Raw genomic sequence first — 22,622 nt, 5'->3', positions numbered from 1 at the left:
CCCCACCTGCGGCGCGGCCCGCCTCGCCTCCCCAGCTCCTCCCCGCCCCACCGGCGCTCCCCAGGCCGCGCGCGCAGGTGGCCCCCACCCCGTGCCTTCTCCAGCCCCGCGGAGCGCGGAGCCGCGGCAGCTGGGAAGCCGCGAGGGCGCGCGCGAGAGCAAGCGGCCGCGCCTGCGCACTGGCCTCTTCCCCTAGCGGCGATCTGGGCCGCTGCCGCTCGCGCTTGGGCAGGACGAGGGGCGGGCGGGGGGAGGGGGGAGCGGCTTCGCTTCCAGCCCCGAGTGAGGCGGAGACCCGGGCTGGCGGGCGGAGCAGGAGGCAGCGCACCTCGGCCAGAGGCGGCTGCAGCAGCTGCTGCCCTCTTCCCCGCCGCCGCCTCTCCAGTCCCTTCTGTGATTACCCCTCCAGTTGCTGGGAACGGGCGAGAAAGAGGAGGAGGGCGAGAAACTCCCACCGACCCACAGAGGTGAGTCCCGGGCAGAGCATTCTCCATCCTTGCCTGCCTCCCTCCCTCCCTATCTCCCTCCCATCCTCTCCATCCTCCCCTCCCTCCCAGCTCCCCAACCCTCCCGCCCTCATCCTTCCCAACATCCCTCTCTCCTCTCCCCTCCTTTCTCCCTTCCAGCCTTTCTTTCATCCCTTTCTTCCTCTCTCCCAGCCCCACTTCCTTCCCACCCTTTCATTCTTCCCTGTCTTCCTTGCAGCCACTCGCCCTAGAGCGCAGCTCTGCCTCCCTTTCCATTTGATCCCATCTCTTTTTTTCCCCTTTCTTCACCCCTTCCACGGTGGGAGATCCCTTGCCTGGCACAACTGTCCGGATTCAGGGGCTTCCAAAAAATTGGGTACATATACTGAGAGACACACTCTTGCACAGTGGATGCCCTGTGGATTTCAATGTTATTTGGGTTAAGGGTCAAGTTGGATAGAGTACTGGGAACTGGAAGGCGAAGAGGGTCGGTCGAGGAGGAATCTATGGATTTTTGCTGTATTAGGGTGGGGGTGGGGAGGGTTGTCACTTAGACATGTTGCCAACAACCCCCGACTCCCCTCTGTAGCAGTTTATTTTTTCTTCTGGGAATTACATATTCCCAGTGTGTGTCTCACTAATTTAAAATCCAGCTTTCCCGGCTTTGATTGTCTCTGTGTGAGAAGCCACAAGGAGGGAAGAAGAGAGAGAAAGAGAACAAGAGAGGAAGAGGGGAGGGGAGGGGAGCGGGAGGGTGGTGACAGTGGATGCTTGTATCCTTTTCCCCTAGGCCTCTTTGGGTTGATATTTTCAAACCACCCGCCTAATATTTGCCTTGGAATTGAACCCTTGTGTCCTTGGTTCTGTCACTATCTATACTTCAGAGGCAGAAACTCTCTAAACTTTAATGTGTGTGCACCACAGCATTATTTGTGGAATGTTTTGGTCAGCATACAAAACACTAGGGTAGATTGATTTGGGAAAACAGGGAGCAGAAGAGTGGAAGAGATGCACTTTAGTACATCATGAGTTAACTTCTAAAGGAGGACAATGGACAGTTTGGAGCAATGAGGTTATACTCCACAGGCTTAGAAATATACCATTTTGATAGCATTAGCTGCATTATACCTTTAGCAGATATCCTTACCCTTTTTCATCTACGTTACAAAAATTGTGAAGATGTTGGAAACATACTGTGTAATTTTGTCTGTGTTTACACCAGTGGAAAAGTTAAATTAGCTCTGGGACCATCATTAACAATTTAAAATTTCAGTTGGTTTTGCACCACTTGTTTTCACCAAATGATATATTTTACTTTGCTTTCTTTAGCTTACACTCCGACGCCTTCTATTACATATATTAGTAGTGATTTGGCAATGTTCTTGTTTGCAAGCATTGTTGCTGAAAAGTTTATTCATACATGGCGGGACAGCCCTGTCTCAGAATTTTTAGTGTATTCATCATTTCAGAAAGGTCCAACAAACAGTATAACTCAGAAATGGAATATTTAGAAGCCTGTATTTTGTTCTATCTATACTCTCTTTAAAAAATAAAAAATATAAAAACCTCTTAATATCTATAAATAGCTATGTTTTATGCTTAATGAGTATCTGGGGAGGGACTGAAATTAATGGTGGATTCATTGAAGCTGCCAGTAAGAAACTATGCTGTGGAGCAAATTACTGATTTTTTTTTTCTTTTCATTTAAGTTATTATATGCCAGTAGTGCAATATGCACTTTCACATTTTATGGGAATGTAAAGTAGGAGTTGAGATGAAGTGAATTACCTTCCAAAGTGATTGAGTGCTGATTTGATGAAAAGCTGACACAGTTAATCATCTGCATCGGTTTTGGGGAAGTGTGTGATATTAGGAATGATGGATCTACCCCCTGCCCCAACTCCCCTTGATAGGAATGCAATTCCATAAATGGCTTGGCTGACTGAAGCCATATGGCTTGGTCGAATTGTCAGTGTTACCAACATTCTAATGCAGAATTGCCATCAACCCTGTCCATATTTGAGTGGTTACGTTACTTAATAGCAGACACAGTTGTAGGTAGGAGTGTTTTGTTGTTGTTGTTCATTTCCCCGGAATGCCATGAAGCTAGTGAAAGACTTTAATAGTAATTATATATGAATACAATAAGTTAGTTTTATCCTAATGTACTTTCACGTGACTTTTCCCCTTCCAGCATCTCTCCTGTTCTTTCTTTGTGGAGCTTCATGGTTGTGAGTGTGGGGAAGAGGCAGCCCCTCAGTCAGCCCTGCTTTTTCTTGATTGCGGTTTTGCTATACAGAGTGATGTGGGTGTATGCCTTTGTTTTTAACACTGTGCTTACTATGGAAACAAAGATACTGTTTATTTGTCTACTTTGTAAACATTCATCTACTTAGTGAAAACAAAATTTATAAGGTTATTAACAAATAGAAAACATTTGTTTACAGCAAGATTTTGAGAGAGAGTTGAGTTAAAGTGAATAAAATATGAAACAGAAGAAGAACTGGCATCTTCAAAAAGCAGCCTGCTACTCTGATCATTATTCAGTTTACAGATAAAGACCAACTTCCTCTGAAGAATTTAATTTCGGGAGGTTTCTGCCTTTGGTTCACTGGACTGTTAAGAATGTGTGGTACAGAAAAAGACCCAATACAACATCTTGTGGACCCTGTAGGAAATATTCTGGAACATTCTCTGTGCCTTTCTCAGAGTTCTTAAAACCTGCTCAACCCTCAGCTAAGTATATGCACTATTCAAAAGATGCCAAAAGACACTCTCTTTAACCTTAGCTTACAGCCTAGTTGAGGAGAACAGGCATTTGTGTGAGGTCATATTTCACAGTGGCAAAGAACAAGATCTTTGGAGAGAGCTTTCAATTTTAGCGCATGCTCTACTTAAGTAGTAGAGTGTTGAGCCCTTTCGTAGTGTTTAAGTCTTTCTCCTCATTTACAAAATGGGAATTATGGTAGACCCCGATTCTTAGGATTGCTTTAAGGGTTAATTAAATGTGTCAAACACAGTACTTGGAATAAACAAAGTGTGTCTTAAGCATTATTATAACTAGGAGAAATGGCTTAAGAACAATCCAAGACAATATATGATTATTTACTGGAAAGAAATGAGAAGCAAGTAGTTAGAGGGATTCTGAAGAGGACGGTTGTTTATGTAGCCAGGGAAAAATTATATTCAGGAGTAGCACTGGGGCTTGGACAGAGATTCCTGGGAAGGATTTCATGCAGGGTGGGTACCACAGCTGGAACAAAAGCAGAGAGGAGAGAAGCACCGTGTGTTTGGGAAGACTAATTACTTGAATACTAGGGAGTGTATTAAACGGTATTAAACATATATAGTCAGAGTAATTACACTATCACTTGGGACAAGACAACTTGTTGTATTGTGGGATCCATTTTATCACAGAATGTGCAGCTACCCAGAGGACCTGTTTTAGTTCTTTGTCTCACGCAAAGTCCCACACCAAGACGCAGAATTCAAGGTCTGTGTCACAATGAGGACCCAGAGTATTCTTTCTCTTTTCCTTAAACTTCAAGGCAGAGAGAAAGTTGAGCTTTCTAGACAATAAAGATTTAATATCATGATTATCACGTCTCTCTTGTTTTGCCTTAACCCACGAATATTCCAGAATATATACTTGGAGAATAGTAACTATGATTATTTTATTTTGTCATACATAAAGCTGGTAATTGTAAGGGTAATTGTATTTCCAGGAACTTTATTTTTACTTCGTTGTTGACTTTTCCTTGTTACCACAGGCCCTTTTTTTCTCTTCCTTTTTTTGGTGTTCAGGATTATTAATGATTCCAAATGGGTTATGCCCTTTCAAGTGTTTACTGGGAGGCTAGGGTGTGATGACAGCAGAGGGTCTGTCTGGGATTGTACACTGAGCAAGTTAAAAGCTGCTCAGTGTGGGGTGACAATTGCTCATTGGCTACGTCTGTTGACATACCTTTATTTTTGGCTGGTATTTATTAACTATTTTGAAATATATATCCCTGAAACATGTATCCAAAAGCATAAATGATTTGAATTATTTTATCAAAAAAGGATTTTCAGAAAATTTTACCTGCAAGTTACAAGTTTCAGTGTTTATAGTGCTCATGTTTAATTCATTTTTAATAGATAGATATAATTTCATTCCTTTCTCCAAAATAGTAAAATACTCTTATAATTATTTTTTTGTAGTTCTAATATATACAAAATTAGTCTCATGAATATTATGTTAAGATATATAGCTAAAAACGTGAATGTACTTCCAAAAGCTAGAAGTTTAACACCATAGACTGTAGCATCTTTATTTTCCATTTTGGAAGTTTTCTTAATATTCTGATGTTTTAAAGATGCAGTGGATCTAAATAAAACATTTTCAAATGTATCATGTCTAGTCAGTTTCATGTTAAAGCACCAGTGATTTTTGACAAACTACTTTGAGATGTTTTAATTTTCCTCATAAGTGAATTTTTATCTTGGAGATGAATTCTAACTCAACCACAAATACGCATTCTACAACTCTTTGAGATCATTACTTGTAACACATTATAAAAAAGTGATAGTCTGACCTTATAAAGCTTAATTTTATAGGGCTTTTATTCCTTCTTATTTAAAGGCCATGTCTGTGTATACAACTCAGACTGTTATCTTTCATATGTGAAGACAGTGTGCATTAAAGGGAGTGAAAAAGAAGCAACTGTGTTCTAAGTTAAGGTGGTGACCTTAACTTATAGAGAACAGGGAACTGTGGAGTAAGGATGAGATAAAATTAATTAATTTTGTTTCATCTATTGAGCTGAAAAATTTATAACTGCCTGTTCAATTAATAGGACACTTTTAATATGCTCATATGTGTAAATCGGGCTCATATTGTTCATTACGTACCTGCAGTAAATCCAATATCTTTTTTTTATGGCGCCTTGATGTTTCACAGCTGAAGTCATGAACTCTTAATGGGGGCATGCCAGTTCTCCCACAGCCTACTCAGAAACCACAACCACTCCCTAAAAGACCAGAGGATTGATGTTCCTGTACCAGAGCAAGTGGGCTCATTGCCCAATGAGCAACCGAAAGACCAATGCTGAGGCCTTGGTCTTTTACAGAGAAAAAAGGCTTTATTGTAGGGTGGCCAAGCAAGGAGACAGGAGGCAAAGCTCAGATCTGTCTCTTCATCAGCTTTTGAGTGGGGTATTTAGTTTGGAAGTAGGGAGCAAGAAGGTAAGAGGGCTCAGAAATGAGGGATGAAAAGTAAGTGTAGATTTCATGTAAGCTTCAGTAGCTGTCTGCCCAGCAGTTTCAGCTGGCCTTTATGCCTCTTCACCCAGGGAGCCGGTTTTCTTATGTAACATGGGGTCGGCCTGTGACATCCAAAGCTCCCGATCAGTCATTTTAGTACCTCAGTGTGCCTGTGGGAGGGGCTGTCAGCAAGTTGTTTCCAAATCTGCAGTTTCCCTGGTACATTGCAGAGTAATCTTGGTGTTTTCCGTGTATCATTTTGTTTCTATCTTGCTTCTACCTTATGTGCCTTGAGCTTTAGGATAAAGGGTATGGTTCGTTCCCATCTGATTTTTTTTTTTAAGATTTATTTATTATTTATTTATTTATTTAATTTATTTTTGGCTGCGTCATGTTTTTGTTGTGGCATGCAGGATCTCCGTTGAGGCATTCAGGATCTTTCGTTGCGGTGCGCGAGCTCTTCGTTGTGGTGCCCGGGGGCTTCTCTCTAGTTGTGGGGTGTGGGTTTTCTCTTCTGTAGTTGTGGTGTGCAGGCTCCAGGGTGCGTGGGCTCTGTAGTTTGCCGCACGCAGGTTCTAGTTGAGGCATGCGAGCTCAGTAGTTGTGGCACGTGGGCTTAGTTGCCCCGCGGCATGTGGGATCTTAGTTCCCTGACCAGGGATGGAACCTGCGTCCCCTGCATTGGAAGGCGGATTCTCTACCACTGGACCACTAGGGAAGTCCTCATTCCCATCTGATTTTAACTGTGGTTAGACAACAGTTTAGTGAGAATCCCGTCTTCCAACTTTATCTTAAATTTGTAGGGCCTGAGGCAGTTGTTAAACATCGTTGATGCATCTTTTAGTGAGGAGGTAGATTTCTTACTGTGTCCTTAACTACCTCAGAAAAAGCTAATTGCCCTCAACTATTTCTAAGAAAGGGTGTCCCACAATTCTTGAGGGTTTACCAGTTGTGCTCAATATTTTTCTTCAGGCATTGATATCTGCCAGAGTAATTTCACAAGATGCTCTTGCTTTTTCCCTCTAAAATGCAGAAATGTCATAAAGAAATATATACAGAATTCACTGGGAAAAAATGTCTGCATCTAAATTTATCCCTCTGTTTACTTATGCTTTCTATGTATTTTTAAAATCATATTACCTAACATGAATTCATTCAACAGGCATTTTTAAATGTCTGCTCCATGCACAGCATTGGGCTAGAAAGTATAATTTCATAGCAAAACTGAATCAGGAATCAGGACACCTGGGTTTTTCCTCCAGATTTTCAACCAGCTAACTAATTATATGACTAAACAAGCCTCAAACCCTCCAAGGCTTATTTATTTAATATGTATTTTAAGTGACTTAGACCAGATGATATAGTGTCTTCTAGCTATAAAATTCTGTAATTCCATATGTGAATTTCCCTTAAAATTTCAAGGCATAATGATTTATTTCTTACTGACTTATTTCTTCAAGGCAAAATGATTTATTTCATAATGATTTATTTCTTTATTTCTTACTTATTTCTTATTTCTTTATTTCTTACAAGGCATAATGATTTATTTCTTTGTCCCTCCCCCACTTTTTTTTTTGAAACATAAACTGTTGCTACTCAAGAAAACTCTTTACCTTCAGTGTCATATGCTTTCCCTTTCCCAAGAAAACTTCAGATTTAGCTTCACAGTGTCTCTGGGCCAAGGAAGAACTAAGAAATCTGTCCCTTTCTTAACCTCTCCCTCCTTCCCTCTCTTTCCTTTTTCAGATTCCTTCCTGGACAGGAGATACAAGTCAGTTGCTACCTCTAGATAGGGACTAGTTCAGTATATGTGTGGCTTGTTGGAGTAATGCCACTGTCTTTGAAACGCTATATGGCATTAATGAGTTTAGAATTAGGTAATATTTATTTAAGTAGTTACATATACTCTAAGGTTAATGTTTTTGCCTCCAGCACAAGTAAAGTCTTATTCCCTAAATCCTATCCCATAGGACTGTGTGGTCACCTGTCTTTCAACCAATCCAGCTCCAAATTCCCATTAAAATTTTTTATGATCAAATTTGTTGAGGTATGTTTTACATATAATAAAGTACATCCATTTTAAATACTGTTGTGTGTTGATAAATATACCTATGTAACCACCACTGCAATCGAGATGTAGAATATTTACATTGCTCTAAAAAATGCCCTTCCACTTGATCTGCTTTCTGTCTCTATAGATTAGTTTTTCCTGTTCCAAAGTGAATAGAGATTGAATCATAGAATATGTACCCATTTTTGTCTCCTTCTTTCATTGAGTATAAATGTGTTTGAGATTTGTCTATGGTTTAGAGTATATAAACGTCTACAAGAAATCATAGGAGAAACTCTTTGTGAATTGGGGTAAGGTAAAGATGTCTTGGATAGGGCCCCAAAAGCACTAATCATAAAGTTAAAAGAAAAAGATAAACTAGACTTTATCAAAATTTAAAAAAAAGCTTTTGTTCTTCAAAAGACTCAAGACTTGCTAGATCTATGTATCTTTATTTCTATCTCTATATATCTGAAAATGGACTAATTGTATATAGAACTCTTACATCTCAATAAAACAATCTAACCAAAAAAATGAACAGAATATCTGAAGAAATATTTCATAAAAAAGAGATACCAGTGACCAGTAAGCACATGAAAAGGTAATTAAGTCTATCAGTCACCCAAATAATGAAATTTAAAAGCCACAATATGTTACCACTGTACAAACACTAGAATGGCTAAATTTAACAAGACTGACAATATCAAGTTTTGGAGAGGATGTGAAGCAAGTGAAGCCCTCATACGTTGCTGGTGGGAATGTAACACTTTGGGAAACATTCTTCTCTTAATGTTAAAAATACTCTTAACATATAACCCCGAAATTCCACTCCCAGGTGAAATGAAAACACACACAAAGGCATTTACATGAAAATTAATGGCAGCTTTTCTCATAATAGCTTGAAACTAAAAAACCCCAAATACCCGACAAATCCCCATCTTAAAGTTACTTTTTTGAAGTAGAAAAAAAAGCTGCTGATGTATTCTATTTAGAAATATGCCCTTTACTTATCTGTAACCTGGCAGCAGAGGAAAGGGAAAGCATTCAAAAAGATTTGTAAAAGTGCCAAGAAATGCAGAGGATGGGTGGCTCCAGGTATGAGACCTTGGTCAGTATCCCCTCTGCCCTTCTCTCTGATCCCTCTGTGTCTAGACCTCATCCTCAGCATTGGTGTCCTGGCTGCTGCAGTGCTGAGCACATCATCGTGCAGCAGTGGTATCTCTTCCAGAAAAAAACGAGGAAACTTTTGCCACAAGTTCTCCCTCACCTCTGATCTCACTGGCCAGCACTGGATCCCCGATCCAGTCAACAGTAAGGGGAAAAGGAATACCATACATGATAGACTTAGACTAATGAGGAATCCACCTGCTGGGGCCGGGATGAGGTCCGCTTTCCCTGAAGCTCCTGGCTGTGTGGAGGAGGCTAAGGGGATGGCTGAGCTAAATGGCAGTTTAGTTAAGAAAAAGGGGAATGACTGTTGGGTCAGCGAGCAGCAGTGTTTGTTACGGTTTTAGAGGCCTGCCACGATGTTGTCAGTCTTGTGGGAAAGAGGTTGAAGCAGAAAACTAGGATTGTAGTCACAGCTTGTTATTGTGGGAATGCATACAGAAACAGGTGACAGAGGTACCCTAGGAAAAGAGGAAGGGAAACATTTAGATCCTAGCATACAGCACGAACCGGGGGAGGGCGGGGGAGTCTAGATCCACGGGGATCATTCAAAGTGGGCAAGCATACACATAGTGACAAGCAGAGCTAGGCGTACTGGGGCCCATGGAGTTGGGACAGGAGGCAAAAGTCAGTGCTGGCAGTAGTCTGGAATCCAGGCAGGCAAACTCGATTGCAGTTTGCCCATCTGTGAAATCAGGACCTCAGGCAACAAGATTTTCATGTTTTGCTTGTTAAGGCAGAAGCTAAAACAGTAATTATTTTCTGTTTTTTTTAAAGGTGTCAACCACTTTAGATTCTGTGTCAAGGAGAGGAGCCATACCTTTGCTTTCTCTAATATTTCCCTGTTATAATCCTGGGCCCCCATTAGTTTCTTAATAAATACTAGCTGATTGAATTAAGTCTCCAAACTCATTCTGTCTTTGAACAAATCAGACAGGTTTTTTTTTTTTTTTTGCGATACGCGGGCCTCTCACTGTTGAGGGAGCACAGGCTCCGGACGCGCAGGCTCAGCGGCCACAGCTCACGGGCCCAGCTGCTCCGCGGCATGTGGGATCTTCCCGGACCGGGGCACGAACCCGTGTCCCCTGCATCGGCAGGTGGACTCTCAACCATTGCGCCACCAGGGAAGCCCCAGACAGGTTTTCTGGTTAAACAAATGTTGCAGTCATTCATCAGATACTTTCTTACAAATTATTCAAATTGCTGTTTTGGGGGACACAGCCCTGGATCCATATGAGTAAGATATAGTACTTGACCCTGTGAGTTGACAATCTAGTAGAGGTGCAAAGTACCTGAATGGTTTAATACCAGAGTATGATACAAAGCGTATTACAGTGTGGTACTGACTTCTCAGGGGCATGGATCAAAAGTCCAGGCAGCCCCAAATTGGAAACATTTTCTCACAAAGGATGGGAGAGAGATGGAGGAGGGGCTGACCTTGTATTAGTACTTGTAAATTCAGTCCTTCCTTGGTCTGGGAACTGGGACAGGGCTGAGCCAGCAGGAAGATGGGATCAGTGAGCACAGCAGTGGGAGAGGTGCAGTCACATCCAGGATAACTGAAGCTGGGATGCTGATAACTGCTCAGTAGGCAGCTGAAAAGTGGGACTGCAGTGAAGGTGATAGGCTGGGAGTAGAGAAATATTTTGGCATTTTCTGTATAAAGGTATCTCAAGAATGCAATAACAGAAGATACACTGTTTCAGAAAGAACATGTTTTGTCCTTGACACTTCAACAATACATGCCCATTGTAGAACATCTAGAAAGCAACCAGAAAAAGAAACTTGAAAATAAAAATTACAGCAGTCCATCTATCCAGTGAACGTTTGGCGAATTTTGAGCTTTTTTCCCCTTTGAGTATATCTGAATTTGTCACGTAGAGGTTTTTTTAAAGCAAAGCTGAGATATAATTTTATGTCCTATTTTTTTAAACTAAACATATCTAAGCATTTACTGACATAATAAAAAAAACACTTGCTTTATGTTAATTTCTGTGTAATGTTACATTGATTGGAATTTAAGTTTCTAGTTTTTGGCTGTCTACAGAGATGAAATGTTTGCATTGATCTGCCTTCAAATATGGGCTGAGGTTGACTTAGGGGGGCACCATGAGAGTGCCTCAAAGATATAGATGGTCAATGTGTATATATGTATATAATATTTTAAATATATATAATATTTACTTAAATGGTAACATGGTATTGTATACTGCATTTTTATTTCACATACAGCTTAGCTGGTAACATGAGTTATCACCGTTATATTTTCACTGCTGCCTACTATTTTATAGTGTGATTATACCATGCTTTATTTAATCCTTATCTTTTCATAGACATATAGTTAGTTCCTGCTATTTTACTATTTCAAACAATGTTGTGGTGAACATCCTTACATTGGTTTCTTGCCCACATGTATTAGTATATTTTTTGAAAGGTAGATTGATCACTGTAATTTTGGGTCATGAGATACGTGCATCTTAGATTTTAGTAGTTGATGCCTAATTACTCTTCAAAATGGTAGTACTAATTCATATTCCATCAGCATCTATGAACGTGCATATGTCCTTACTCTTTTACTAATACATGATAATTTTAAACTCGGAAAAGTTTACCACTGAATAGGTAAGAATGGTATATCTTTGTCATAGAGGTTGTTTCTATGATTTCTAGAAAGGTTGATTATCTTTTCATTTCATTTTTTGGTCTAATGGCCAAGTTTTGCCTCTGCTGTCATGAGTGTGTTCACATCTCTGCTCATGTTGTTCTAGTGGATTATTTATCTTATTTTAATTTATAGGACTTATTCTCTGGGTATAAAAAATTTGTGGTTGTACTGTTTTAACTATTATAGAGTATGCTGTGATATCCAGTAAGTGATGCTTTTTCTTTTTCCAAAGTTCCTTATCTATTTTTGTACCATTTCTTCAGAAGGATATGATAACCAGGTTATCAAATTCATTAATAACACCTTTGGTATGTTAACGAGTATGGTATTTAATTTAAGATGATTTGAGGGAGGGATAACAACTTTCTAACTTGTAGTCTTTCCGTTGCCTTGTCTCTCCATTTATTAAGGCCATTTTTTGTGCCCTTCAGTATTATGAATTTTCTTCCTAGTAAAAGTCTTTCTCATTTCATCTTGAGTTTATTACCATCTTTTTAAAAAACAATATTTATTTATTTGGCTGTGCCAGGTCTTAGTTGCAGCACGCGAGATCTTCATTGCGGCATGCGGGATCTTTAGTTGCAGCATGCAGGCTCTTAGTTGTGGCATGTGGAATCTAGTTCCCTGACCAGGGATGGAACCTGTGCGCCCTGCATTGGGAGCACGGAGTCTTAACCACTGGACCACTAGGGAAGTCCCTTGAGTTTATTACCATCTTGTTTGTAGTTTCTATTGCTGTTGGGAAAAGGTTTACTTTTCTTTTACATTTCTTAAAAGGATATTGCTGATGTAGAAATTATTCCTTTTGATTTTTATATTTGGGTTTAAACCCAGTCACCTTGTTGAAATACATTATTCAAAAATTTTGTTCTTTATCTTGTGTTTTTCTTACCAGTTTGTATGACCTCTTTATATGGTATGATAACAATTCATGGTTCAAATAATATGTATATGAAAATAATAATATAATGCTCATTTTTTCTTTTAGTTTTTTTCTAATTTTAAATAAAATATTTTTTCTTCTGTTAGATTTCATATGAATGAGTCATTTTTCATATGTGAAATACATTATACGGTAGTCTAAACACACCTTTTAGTTTTTTAAATTATTCTCAATATTTGTTTCTTCCATAGTAACCCAAGTATATTATTATATTTATACCAATATCAGTATGTTTTGAGCCTTTTTCTACATGTGGTGTATACACGGATTCATGTACTCACTTCCAAATATTCACTTAGTGCTTTTCTAGGCCTTTATGAACATTTTTGTGTGTAACCCTTCAAAGACATGGGCTTTGTCTTCTCTAGATCTTGGACTGAGTTGACTGAGCAGTGTTCTGATGACAGTGATAACATGCTTATGATAATGCTCATGATATCAATAAACTCTAAAAAGTTATCTAAATGACTTTATTATTTGGCTATTTGGTACCTTAAATATTATTTTGTCATCACTTTCCTATTGAAGCTGTTGTGTTACATACCATCTCCATCCTACAGGCAGCACTGTTTTTTTAGAAATGCATAAACACTAAGACAGTGGCCAGTTCAGCACTACTAAGAAGCTTTGGAAGTCTCCAGTTCCTGCCTAGAATTTAATTCTTTGGCACTAGATCTTCTTTTTTCAAACCTGAGGGGAAGCTTAACTTTGGTTTTATTTTCATGATCTTCTTTTACCATGAAAATTTATTATTTTGAATGGAAACGCTTCACTGATTCTGCAAATTGAGAATATGGGCAAATTGCCTTGCATTGTAATTATTCATCTGGTCTAGGCCTTATGCATACATATCAGTATTGATTTATCCTTAATAAACCCATCACCTTAAAATCCTATGATCCACACTAAGATACTGTAAATAGATGATATAAATTTAATATTGAAAAATGTGATTTTTCTCTGTAGAATATTGAATATGGATGTGAAATTAGTAGCAAGTGGCAAGTAATGATTCATAGAATTGTAAGATATTTGTGTTAATGCTGAATCACTAAATCTAGTTCTCTGAAATGTGGTTAACTTTATAATAGTTCTGTTTTTCCTAAAGAATTATACAAATAAGTGTAAGTTACAATGTGATTGATATCATAAGTTTGAGTAAAGATATCAATGAGCAGCATATACCTGTTTTCTGCTCCAGCTTGCTTGAATAATCTGAGATAGATCTGTTTATCTGAGGAAATTTTCTTGATGCCTGGCTGCCTGTGGAAAGAATTTTGTTGCCATTGCTGTTATGAATAGCTGATCTCTTAAATCGAGATATATTACATTTTATTTTTGCTTGTCCTAACTTACAGTTACAGAATTGTTCTTAACAAAAACAAGTTAATATACAAAAATACTTCTTTTTGAGTATTTAAAATATTTCATATCAAAATTATAAATATGTGATATCATTAAAAGTTTTATTACAGTGTTAACTTTGAACAGATTTCATTTCTATTCTTATTATAATTATGAAACAACTTGAACTGTTACTATTTTGCCTTTCATTCAAGAAACTGCAAATATCTAGTACTATAAAAATATCAAACACTTGTATGCTGAAAATTCCCCCCCAATATTGAAAGAAATTGAAGGAGACCTAGATAAATGGAGACATCCATGTTCACAGATGGAAAGACTTAATATTGTTAAGGTGGTAGTATTTCCCCAATTAATATACAGAGTCAATGCTATTGCTATCAAAATCCCAGCTGCCTTTTTTTTTGAAATTGACAAACAGTCCTAAAATTCATATGAAACAGGAATAGCCAAAAATGGTTTTTAAAAAGAAGAACAAGTCTGTCATACAGAGTGAAGTAAGTCAGAAAGAGAAAGACAAATACCGTATGCTAATACATATATATGGTATTTAAGGAAAAAAAAATGTCATGAAGAACCTAGCGGTAAGACAGGAGTAAAGACACAGACCTACTAGAGAATGGACTTGAGGATATGGGGAGGGGGAAGGGTAAGCTGTGACAAAGTGAGAGAGTGACATGGACATATATACAATACAAGGTGTAAAATAGATAGCTAGTGGGAAGCAGCCGCATAGCACAGGGAGATCAGCTCAGTGCTTTGTGACCGCCTGGAGGGGTGGTATAGGGAGGGTGGGAGGGAGGGAGACGCAAGAGGGAAGAGATATGGGAAGATATGTATATGTATAACTGATTCACTTTGTTATAAAGCAGAAACTAACACACCATTGTAAAGCAATTATACTCCAATAAAGATGTAAAAAATAATGATATTAAGGACAAAGAAAAGAAGAACAAAATTTGAGGATTCAGGGTACTTCCCTGGTGGTCCAGTGGTTAAGACTTCGCCTTCCAATGCAGGGGGTGTGGGTTCGATCCCTGGTCGGGGAGTTAAGATCCCACATGCCTCACAGCCAATAAACGGAAACATAAAAACAGAAGCAAAGATTGTAACAAATTCAATAAAGACTTTAAAAAAAAATTTGAGGATTCACACTTCTCAATTTCAAAACTTACTATAAAACTATTATACAATAATCAAGACTGAGTGGTGCTGGTGTAAGTATAGACATGTAGATCCATGGAGTAGAATTGAGCAGCTATAAAAAACCCATACTTTTATAGCCAACTTATTTTTCGGCAAGGGTGACAAGACAGTGCAATTGGAAGAAAAGTAGTCTTTTCAACAAATGGTTCTGTGACAACTGAATATTTACAAGCAAAAGGATGAATTGGGACCCAATCTCACCTCATATAGAAAAAGTAACTTAAAATGCATCATAGACCTAAATGTAAGAGCTACTTAAAAAACTCTCAGAAGAAAAGTTGGTGTAAATCTTGATGACCTTGGATCAAGCAATGGATTCTTAGATATGACACAAAAGAGAAAAAACAGATAAATTGGACTTCATCAAAATTAAAAACTTTTGTGTATGAAAAGGCACCTTCAAGAAAGTAAAAAGACAGCCCACAGAATGGGAGAAAATGTTTACAATCATATATATGATGAGAGTGTAGTATCTAAAATATATAAAGAATTATTACAATTTAATAATAAAAAGACAAATTCCTAGTTTTTCTTGGGAGAAATATTCGAATAGATATTTCTCCAAAACACAAATGGCAAATAAGCACATGAAAAGATGCTCAGCATCATTAATTATTAGGTAAATGCAAATCTAAAACACAATGAGATAGCTATAAATACCCACTAAGCTGGTTCTAATAAAAAAGAGGGACCTATCAAATGTTGGTAAGGAAGTGGATAAATTGGAATCCTCATAGATTGCTGGTGGAACTGTAACATGGCACAGCCTCCTTGGGAAACAGTTTGGTACTTACTCAAAAACAGAGTTGCCTATGACCCAACAATTCTACTCCTAGGAATATACCCAAGAGAAATGAAAACATCAATCCACAAAGCCCTGTACACCAAGATTCATGGCAGTGTTATTTGTTATAGCCAAAAAGTGGGACAAAGTGATGGCCCTCAGTTGAAGAATGGACAAACAATGTGGTATATCCATACATTGGGGTAATATTCAGTCATAAATAGGAATAAGTACTAATACATGTGAAAACATGAATAACCTTGAAACCATTATGTTAAATGAAAGAAGCCAGGCACGAAACATCACATATTGTATGATTCCATTTAAATAAAATATCCAGAATAGACAAATCTATATGAACAGAAAATAGGATAGTGCTTTCCAGGGTTGGGGAAAGGAGGAGTGGTGAGTGCATACTAACGGGTATGAGTTTTCTTTTTGGGGTGATGAAAGTTCTGGAATTAGGTAGTGGTGATGGTCACACCTACGGGTTGCGCATATAGTAAAAAAATAATCACTGAATTGTACACTTTAAAATGACCAACATTATGGCATGTGAATTATATCTCAATAAAAAAAACATAAGGCTAGCGAGCCAAAGAATTATTTGTGGTTTTCTTTTTGTCCATTTGGAAAGTAGAAATTACTCGTCATAATTTTAAATCATATATTTTTCACAAGAGATGAACTGAAAGCTAATACACATTATAGAGTAGACTTTTATTGTGTTCCTGTTATCATGAAAAGGAATATTTTACTTTGAAAATGATATTTAACTATTGTACTCACATCTAGCTGAAAAAATTTTTAACTTGTCTTTCTTAGATAAGATACCCTATTTAGAATACCAAGATGCGTGAGACATGGTTTCTACTCTTAGGACATCTGATGGTGTAGTAGGAAAGGCAGACCTTAAACAAATAACTAAAGAATATGATAGAGAGTAGAGGTATAGACAAGAGTTCTAGATAGCAATAATGAAGGGGTATTTAAGGTCAAACAAAAGTAGAAAAAGGTCTAGAAGATTCACATTTGAATGCGAACTTGAAAAACGTAGAAATTTCTCATAAAGAAAAATCAGGAAATAGCATTCCAGCCTAAGGAGAAAGAATGAAAGTAGGATTATAAATTTAGGGACCAACAAATAATACAGTTGCCATGGTGCTTAGAGGAGGGCAGGTGTATGAAGTGGCAGGAAGGATGGAGGAAATAGCACTGATTACAAAGGACTCAGAGGACTTGGGAACCATCTAGATGTGAGAGACAGAGGACAAAGGCAAAGACAAGGGTAACTCTGATTTTTATCATTTGTCCTCCTGGTGTAAAAGATAGTTTGAGAGTAAGCTGATGTTTGGTTTGGGTGATGTTAAATTTGAAGAGCTTAAAAGACACAAGTTTTCAGTTGACATTTATGAATGAGGTGTGGACCTCTGAGTTGTTTGTATTCAAATTAGAAACTTTGGAGCAAAGATGAAGGTGGCAGTTAAAACCATGGAAGTAGATGAAGTGTCCCAGAGGTTGTCTGAAGTGCTATAAGAAATATGGGATCCTGATTTCCCAAGAACACCAATCACTTAAGAGAAAAACAAAGAATGAAAAACATTTAATGAGAAAGTGAGAAAATATATCAGGGTATTTACCATTGAAGCCAAGGAAATCAGCAAAGTGAAAACAAAACAAAACAAAACATGGCAGAGAGAGAACTGTTACTTTCACTTCGAACACTTGGTTTAGAATTTTACCCAGAACATAGAGGCAAAGAAAGGCAGATTGTAAAATAAAATCTTGCATTTGTTCATTGCTTCCACCCATGAGGTCTCTGGGTTTTGAGAGCCAGTGGGAGGAAGGAGGGTAAGAGATGGCACAGTCAGCTGGGAGGCTCTTCTGTGGCCAGAGCTTTAGGATTTCAGAAGTCATGAAGCCTGGTCTTAGGGGCCCCCGGAGCTCAGCTGATGATGAGAAGAGGCAGTGAGACGTGGCTAGATCAGCAGCCAAATGATGACCATGACCCAACACATGGTCTGCTTAGAAGGCTGCCTGTGGTGTTAGATTTGGTTTCTCCTCATCCTGATTTCTGATATTTAAGCTGGCAGAATTTTCCTTCTAGTTACATTCTTTACTACTACACTCACTAATTGATTATTGGCACGGGTAAGGTTTTAACTGTCACTCTTATGTGTGGTTGGTGCAAAATATGCTTTCAGTAGGAGGGAAAAGCTGTATCTCTTGTTAACAGTGTGCCTGTGTCTCCAGCAAAAATAAAGGTGTTTTTCTAATAGTGCCCCTATAATTAGCAGAAATAGTTTATCAGTAAAGATGAAACATGTCTCCATATATCTGGCCCCTGCCAAATTGTTTTCACACCATTGTTCCGTGCACAGGCAGAGGGATCGTGATTTTATTGTGGGAGTGGGTGGAGGTGAGCTCACCATTAATTGGTTTTCCTCAACTTTTTCTCGGATGAGAAGAAAGAGATCCCAAGTATGCATTGTTTCCAGGGGCGAAAGGCGATCACCAGATGCTGTCCAGGGAGGGTCAAGACTAAAGAGAGGCCACTCTGTTTGTTCATTAAGAAGCTGATATCATGATGCTCTTCGCCAAAGTAGTTTCAGGAAAATGGTCAGCTCAGAAATCTGAAATAGGAGTGACTAAAAAGAAGGAAACTGAAAATTGTGTGTTTCCAAAGTTGTCTGGCAGAGTTAGATGCTGAAAGGCAAGGGAAGGGGTAGTAGAAAGGGAAGGTTTAGTTTAGTTTGCTTCATTTTCAATGGAGCAGCTTGAGCCTGGGCGTAGGGAGTTCACTGGCAAATTAGGTAGTAGGTAGAAAGCAGTGAGTTTTAGAATGCTACCACTTGTTAAAATTTTGTGCTTCATCTCCGCAATTTCTCTTATTTCTACCTGATTGCAAAGCCCAAATTAGACAAAAATCGGTGGAGGGGTGGAAAGAAGATGCCAGTTATGCCTTGCTTTGGATGGCGGATAAATTGCTGAAGTCCAGTTTTGTAATTATCATTACCTTTTGTAAATCTTAACTATAAGGGAAGTTATGATTTAAAGAAATCCCTTTTTTAAAGTTAATGCCACGACTTGTTTTTATTTGTTAGTAAACAGGTATTTTCATATAGTTCAAGGAGAAGAATTAATGACTTACATATGCATTTTGTTTCTATTCTCTCATTTCTCTTGTGTACAACAGATCAATTTGTAAATATTAAAATGCCAGACAGGTTAAGTTCTTAATTCTTACTGTAAAAAAAAGTGTTGAAGACATTAGGAATTTGTCTTCAGACATGAAGAATAGACTCGGTTGCCAAACTTGGAAAGTAAGCAAATGTTATGGTCTTGCATTTATATACCTACTAATTAGGATATTAAATGATATTTCCATGACAACGGAAACTGTCTCCTTGCACGTTTGCCTTATGCCTGCAATAATAGATAACAGGGTGTCCAAGAATAGTAGCCTAGGGTCCTCGACAGGCAAGGTGTGTAGGTATTGACACAGAAGTATGCATGCAGGAGGCATTACTGCATTTCTAAAAATGATATTTGAGTTGCTAAAATAATATTAATAAATATTTTAAATATTAACCCACCAAATGAGTAATGATATTGAAAAGACCTAAAGGACTTTCCTAAAATGTGTCACATGCACTGGATTTGGTAAATGATTTCTCCAGTCTCAAGAATTCTCCCACCATGTCATAGTGTGCTTGAGGATGCTGAAGTAACCAATATCTGCTCCACTTCTCTTGAAATGGACAGGGTTAATGGATCAACAGATGTTGCCCTCTCAACCTACTTTGTCTCAGGAAATAAAATTATAGAGGTGGACCCAAATCCCTAGGGAGTAATTCTGCCCTAGGGATTAGGGAGTGACTTCAGAGATGCTTAAATAAGCTTTTTGGAGTTTTCTGACCGAGTGATTTTGGCAGATGAGAGAGAATGCTCTCTTGTCTTACTTCCTGCTAGCCTTTGTCCCAAATGTATATTATGATTGTATTATTTTGCAAAAGTACTACTGTGATAGAATTAAATTTAAAGATGATTTTAGATGGATTCATTGAATGTGCTTCAATCCTTTTAAAATTTCTGACCACATTCCTCTGGTGAAATAATTGATTTCTTTTCACCATCATTGATTATTCTTGACATGTGAACTTTCTAAACTCCTTTCTCTTGCTGGTTTCTGATGATAGATTTTTGAACCATCCAAAAACCTCCAGGCAGCTACTTAATTCTATACTGTCCTCCTGTCACATAATTTAACTCCTCTCTCTCCCTCCCTCCCCGTCTCTCCCTCTCTCTTTTCCTGAGTGTCAGTTCTCCAGTGTTACATCTCCTAATCTTGACACACACCTGCACCAGATTAGTTTTTCATAGTCCTAATTTTCCATACTGAAAAACATTTGGTGCACTTCTGTGGCTACCAAATTAAATCTAAGTACCTTAGCCTGCCACTCAGAGGTCCCATGTTCTAAAGTCAATCTCTTATTCCAAAAATATATTCGCATGCTCCTCTATGTGAACCCTGTGTGCTGGCATGTATGCAACATTGCTCTCCCATTATACCTCTTTTCTCCTTCACGGGTACCTGAGACTCATTTTTGCTGTCTACCAGGAGACACTCTACATGTTCTTTAAGTCCACCTAGTATACATCCTCCCTTCTTGATGACCCTGTATCTGAGCCCTTAAAATGATTCCATCTTACTCTCCTAACATCTAGATCCATTTTTGGTACCCTACCTATGTTATACCTTGTCTTAGATTTATTGCTGTATTTGTTGCCCCGGCTACATATCCCACTACACAGCCTACACAGTTGACTGTGAATGTCTTTAAAGCGGGGATAAGTTATATTTATCTAAGTATCCCTTTCAGTCTGTGTCCCTAATTTAATATATGTTCAGTAAGTATGAGAGTAGTTTAGAAACTTATTGAATTTAAGTATGTTCACCCTTCTAAGACATGAAGTGAATGGAAGTTTGTATAAATTTGAGGGTATTTGGAAATATCAACGTTACAGTATCTAAAAGTTGACAGTTATTCTTTGAGAATTAGAAAAAACTCAGTGAGTTCCCATGTGTTATTCTGTTGCATAGTCTTGCATAATTATCTAAGATCATAACGTTTGCATTTTATGAACCAGAGTTTATTAAAGAATACATAATTTGGTAATTATGCTATAGATTATGAGTGACAGAAGTAACCCCTAAACTGATTAGGATCTTAATAATGCCTTATGTTTGTAATGATTTGGGAGTATATAGAGCAGCACAGAGACTATGTCTTCTGTGGGAGACTAGTCCTGACCAATGCTTCATTCAAAGCAAGTTCTGCAGACAACTAAACTTGGGAAATGATGTTTTTTGTTTGCTGTTTTTTTTTTTTTTTTTTTTTCGGTATGCGGGCCTCTCACTGTTGTGGCCTCTTCCGTTGTGGAGCACAGGCTCCAGATGCGCAGGCTCAGCGGCCATGGCTCACGGGCCCAGCCGCTCCGCAGCACGTGGGATCCTCCCGGACGGAGGCATGAACCCGTGTCCCCTGCATCGGCAGGCGGACTCTCAATCACTGCGCCACCAGGGAAGCCCTGGTTTTTGTTTTTTAATAGTGTTTGAGAGTTTCTGTCAGTAAACAGGCAAATAAACAGCCCCAAAGCAAACAACAAAATGCAATTGAACTACATTTAAATATTAGACATCCAGATACCTATAATCATTTGGCAAATAAAACATAAAACAAAAACAAAACAGTCTACCCTCTTGTGCCCAATCCTGCTGGAAAAACTGGCATCCTGCAAAATACACCAGAGGAAATAACTGATCTGAGGCATTTATAAAGCTTTCTATTAATTATTTTTGTTGCACAAATAATATTGTAGCCAAGGAACTTTTTCTAAAAGGAGAAATTGTAACCCTTGTGTCACCATTGTGGCATATGTTGTTCCCATTTCTGTGTTGCCTTTCAGGATTGTTCATGTTCATTTTCAGCATTTTATTGTAACCATACCATGCATATGGTTATTTCTAAAATTTATAACTACTCTCCTATCGTTATATACATTTTATAATTATCAATTAATGGCTATATATTTCATTGCATTTAAAAATATTTAGATTATTTCTGATTCTCATTTACAAACAATTTAGAAGTGAACACCTTTGTGTGCATAGCTTTCTATTAAAAAATCAGCGTACAAATCCTAAGACTACAGATAGGAGTTGAAGGCTCTAGTGATTATGGCCATATTGTTTGCTGTAACTGTTGGATCTGTTTATATAGCTTCCTGCGGTGATTGATTATACCCAGGCCTTCTACTGTCATGCTAGCAACATATATTCTATTCAACTTAATTGACATGAAATGGAAACTTGTGAACAGGCATTTTTATTCTGCAAGCTGATATAGATGAAAATTAGTTTATTATAAAAATGATTTACAAAAACTTTTGCTGCTCTTAACCCATGACCATCTAGACACAGATGTATTTGTTCTAGTACCTATAGCGCTTTTTCTCCTGAGCCACTCATTGCATTTTTGATATTGTTCTTGTTTTCTCCAATTTCTCAAATATAACATTGTTCATGACTTTGTGATAACTTCTCAATTATATTTTAAGTAGCTTTCCATTTGTGTCATTACAGGCTCCTCTTTAAAACATTTCAAGTTTTAGAGGAATTTTTTTTCCATTTCTGGATTTTTCTGTGTTATCTCTTTATGGCCAATTGGTAA

The 22,622-nt window shown here is 38.2% G+C and overlaps 1 protein-coding gene across 2 annotated transcripts in view; it reads left to right on the top strand.

Moving 5' to 3' along the window:
* Nucleotides 1-330: 330 nt before the first annotated feature.
* CTNNA2 (catenin alpha 2) overlaps nt 331-22,622 on the top strand; it is a 1,196,494-nt gene continuing 1,174,202 nt past the window's right edge. For both annotated transcript variants that reach the window (XM_060027447.1, XM_060027448.1), the window contains exon 1: nt 331-467. The gene's annotated coding sequence lies outside the window, so the exon portion shown is untranslated. The remainder of the gene's footprint in view (nt 468-22,622) is intronic.

This window comes from Delphinus delphis, chromosome 12 (genome assembly GCF_949987515.2).
Source record: "Delphinus delphis chromosome 12, mDelDel1.2, whole genome shotgun sequence".
NCBI lineage: Eukaryota > Metazoa > Chordata > Mammalia > Artiodactyla > Delphinidae > Delphinus > Delphinus delphis.
Note: the sequence above shows the minus strand (reverse complement) of the source record. Positions and strands in the feature narration are given on the sequence as shown.